Source organism: Nestor notabilis, unplaced genomic scaffold, assembly GCF_000696875.1.
Source record: "Nestor notabilis isolate BGI_N333 unplaced genomic scaffold, ASM69687v1 scaffold3799, whole genome shotgun sequence".
NCBI lineage: Eukaryota > Metazoa > Chordata > Aves > Psittaciformes > Psittacidae > Nestor > Nestor notabilis.
In genome coordinates, this window is record NW_009944867.1 from 70,407 (window position 1) to 75,396 (window position 4,990).

A 4,990-nucleotide genomic window follows, 5' to 3' on the forward strand; every position below is an offset into this window, starting at 1 on the left:
CCGATGACCCTGTAAATAAAACCCCACAGACATAGCAAACAGGCATAGCAACACAGGAAGAAAGCAATGAAAATGAAGCGGAGCTCCTATGTGTTCTCTTGCTGGGCTGTATTCCTTGCATGAAAAGTGGCAGAGAATACTAAATCAGAAACGTCAAGCCTCAAAAAAAAAAAAAAGTATTGGCTTTCTGAAGCCATATAACACACCCAGCTTTTTAATCTCCCTTAAACTGTTACCGTTTGTCTATTCACAGAATCTCAGCACTTTTGGATAACCACCTGAACAAGGATAACATCTCCCTCTCAGCAAGGCAGCAAAGGAAAATGTAGTACTTCAGGGACTATGAACGCTGTCACTTCACACCAAATCAATGGAGCCACTTACTTCCAAATCCTTGGCTCCAAGACAGATACTTAAGAAAAGTAAAGGAAGCAGTAAAGAAACACCCAGAACACACTTTTTACTGCAACAAAATTTGATACGTGGACCTTTTTTCTCCCTACCCAACTGTATCCAATGATGAGGTCAAGGTCTCCACCATCATTAGCTACAGCTTTAACTAATTTTGTGTTTAGAAAGTATGAATGCATACTGGCATTAAGAGAAATGATAGTATAGACAAGAAGTTAGAAGTGCAATGAAATCAACCAAAATAACATTGTTTTAGCAGCGCATGAAATATCATATTTTCAGGAAAAAAGGGCCCACTGCAGCTGATGGGATCTACATATAGGAGGGTTTAGCAAAAAAAGCCAGCAATATTCTGAGAAAAAAGAATAATTGCAAAATGCAACAGGATTAATGCAGCTTGGGAAAAGAAGGTAAATGCAGGGTTACACAGAGATCGATGCTCTGAAAAGAGGGTTTCCTGTGCAGCAGTTTACATATATTATACAACTGAGAAGGCAATGTATACCACTGAACACTTGAACATTTGGAGTAGTGAACAGTGGGCAGGGAGAAAAACAAAAGGTAAAAAAATATTGACATGTAGTCTAATTCCCTTCCATGTGCAAAGTATCCCACTAGATCTACATAACCAACCCCTGGGTCTGGGTCCTAATCCATACTCCAGTTTCACACAGCCCCTTTTGACTTGCACACAGCATCCCATGTTCCCATCCTCTTTGTTTCCCTGTTTGTGCTCCGTTTCCATTCTTTCCTGTTGTCCCTCATGCATTCTCATGTAAACTATTCCCCGATTGTCACCCAGCTAGTAAATGGAGTAGAGGAACAGCCTGGAAATGGAGAATTTCACCATAGCAGGGATATTAAACCACCCAGGTCACTTACCAAGGCCTACAGAAAAGGCACAAGTTCCTCACTTTAAAAGCATAATTTTCACATCAATTAACTGATAACTGCTTTTACGTAAGACATCTAGGTGTCTGCTAGAAACAGGAGTTAGCCTAATACCCAGTGAATCCAACTCAGGCAAGATGCACAAGTTAATCCTCCCTTGTCATTTAAACAGTTTTTGTAATTTTCTACACATAGTTCCTGCCTGACTGTATGCCCCCAAGTTACAGTCTTGTTTTTTCTCTTTCACCCTCTTTTAAGGAATTATTTCCTGCTGCTGGCAGAGCAAGAGTCAGAGATATTAGTTGATCATGTTTATATACTTACTACCAAATTATCCACAACTATTTAGCTGCAGAGTCATCCCAAATTCTTCCTGACTACTATCTATATTGCTCTAATGTGAAACACTTTCTTCCTAGCGCATGCTATTTGATCTGCTTCACAGAAATTTTGTGCAATTCTAATACCTCTGCAAGCAAAATCCTTCAAGATAGGTTTTCTGGTTCAGACTAACCCTGTTTGCCTTCACCCTGCTCTATGCAACTACCCAGGTCACAGCCGTTTCTACATACCTTCCCTCTGCCAAGTAAACATCTCCCTGACCCCTTGCCAAACCCTTCTCCCTTTCTTCCATTCCAGATATTGAGCTCAGTGTTTGTCTGCTGCATTCTCATTTGCCTTTCTGGGAGTAATCCCAAGAACAGAGTTTTAGCTTTCAGCAAGGCATCTTATTTTCCCAAGTTTTTATTTCAGTCACCTAGTTCCTCCCCCTGTAATCCCTCCTGTCTTACTCTCAGAAGAATGAAACATGCTACCACTCTGTTTCTCTGCAGTCTTATTCCCCTGTATCAACTGACTGATTCAGGAGCAGTATTAGCTCACCCTGGAAACAAGGGACCATTCAGTCAGCATAAGGAAGAAGAAAACATGTAGATAAAAATCCAAAGGAAGAGCATTTGAAAGTCAGATTACTGGAAGGCAATTAGGATAGAAAGCCCTTCCCTGACACACACACCAACCTGATAAATATTCCAATATCCCTCCTACTGAAGTAGCATTCTTTATTCCTCCTATAGAGAGTAAAATCTGCGGGGACTCTTTGTTGTAAGGCTTATGCATCTGCAGAGTGCAGGAACAACCATTTTCTCAGTATAAGTCCATTTATGTATACCCGAGAAGGAGCATCAGCCAGAAGAATCCTCCCAAGGCCTCATAATGCTAGAGAAACATTTTAATAGGGGCCCAACCCCCACATTCAGAAATCTGTGCAGTGTCCTCATTATTCAGAGCTGCATGCATGTGTATACAGGCAAATATAAAGTTGCATATTTATAGTAAACAAGAAATCTATTTTTACATAATCTGATAACAGCACGTTTTTAGGTACTGTCAGCTAGTTTCTCTTCCAAAAGCCTCTTTCTGCTCTCTTCATGCTCTGGAATGCTTTTATCTGTTGTTAGACAGGACAACTAAACCCTGGTCTCTCCTGGACCGCAGAACTGAAAATCTACAGATTTCATCACTGTTACCAATTCATTTGTTTCCATCCCTCCCTCACTTCAGCCTAACATGCATGCAAGAACACGATTTCTTTATCTGCATTAAGTATATATTTTAATGTTTCAGGAAAAGACAGAAAATGCATACAACCATCTTAGCTGACTTCTAAAAACTCCAGAAAGGACTGTCACTTAATGCCCAACTGCTCTGTCTAGTTTTATTGTCTGCTAAGACAACAGAAATGCACACGTCCTGGGGATATTGATGATGCACGTGACCCTGGCACCACATGCTCTCAGTGCTCATTGGTAAACAGGCTGCTATGATATGAAAGTTTAGAAGGGCAGCGTTGTGGTTTAAGCCCAGCCGGTAACTCAGAACCACGCAGCCACTTGCTCACTCCCCCACTTCTTCCCCGCCCCACTCCCAGAGGGATGGGGAGGAGAATCAGAGGAATGTAACTCCCACGGGTTGAGATAAGAGCAGTCCAGTAACTAAGGTATAATACAAAATTTTTTATTATAACTTAGTTACTGCTACCACCAATAATAATAATGATAAGGGAAATAACAAGGGGAGAGAATATAAAACTAGAAGGGGAAAAGGAAAAGAAAACAATAAACACAAGTGATGCACAATACAATTGCTCACCACCTGCCAACTCATACCCAGCCCAGCCTGAGCAGCGATCGGGCCTTCCAGGTAACTCCCCCCAGTTTATATACTGGCCGTGCTGTGCTGTGGTATGGAATACCCCTTTGGCTAGTTCAGGTCAGGTGTCCTGTCTCTGCTTCCTCCCGACTTCTCATGCCCCTCCTCACTGGCAGAGCATGAGACTGAAAAGTCCTTGATCGGAGTAAGCGCTACTTAGCAACAACTGAAAACATCGGCGTGTCATCAGCATTGTTTTTAGACTAAAGCCAAAACACAGCACTGCACCAGCTACTAAGAAGGAAAAAAATAACTGTTACAGCTGAACCCAGGACAGGCAGTGATTTCATTTTTATGAACACTGCATTGCTTTCATTAGTTTCCAGATAGATGCATTGCTGACGTAGCTGCAGCTTCTGCTGTTATCAAGCCAACTGTATTTGATAAAACCAGCAAGTCAGAAAAACTATGCCTCTGAGTCCATAGATCTCCATACTTTGTCTTTAAAGACTATTCCAGTATGCATCAGACACAAGCAAAAGAATTCTGGAAAAGGGTCCTACACAGCATAATATATACAATGTAGTATTTATTTCTATATATGAAACATGCACTGGAAGAGGAGTTATGAATGGGACTCAGCTCAGACAGAAAATGTTGGCAGTACGTAGGAACACTTCAAAAAGGGCCCTTGAAAGACTTCTCAGCCAGTCTGATGAGATGGAAACTATGCATGGGAAGAGGACTGTGCTCCCCAGATGTATGCATTGCAGACATGCAGTGGTCCACACAGTTCATAGAACCAAATGTGGACTAGTAATTCAGCATGAATAATTTCTCAGTGCCTTGTTGCAACTCAAAGGCAGCTCAAATACTAGCAAGCTATCAAAGCAAACATCAATATACTATGCAGTCCAAAGTGAGCTGCAAAGGTCTGTAGTCACAGGTCCAAACAACCTAAATGCCAGACAGGTTCTTAACCCTAGTGTTTCCCTTACTCCTTGGGCACCTTTGAGGGCCTAGAGATAGTCAGCCTGAATTATTCTGTGATTCTTCGTGCTGCCTTTCCAGTCTGACAACCAGCAACAAAACATCATGTTACACCACTCCAACAGTCGCTGCTCAAAGCACATGGTTACCTATACCCATGCTACACCAGAGAAGTTTTGGACCAGACTAGTACTTGCTTTTAGCCCACCGGGTCATGTAGCTTTGGTCCATTGCGCAGCAACTGAAGTGCCTTTTGGACATGGTAAAGTTGTTACTATGGCTTCTTGAGCTGTGTCACAGTAGACTCCATTCAGACCTGAATCAAATCTCAGCACCAACACTAAGAACGTGGTCGGAAACTTTCTTAAAGTTTTAAACTAGCAAGAAAGCTTTTAAAGAAAGCTTTAAAAGAAAGTTTAAAGAAAGCTTTAAACTGGATGTGTTGGGGGAGGGGGGCATCGATCAATCCCAACACTCCCAGTCAGTTGCCAGCACCTGTAATGAGTGCTTAGAGCGATGTAGAGATATTTCAGCTGCCCCAACCATT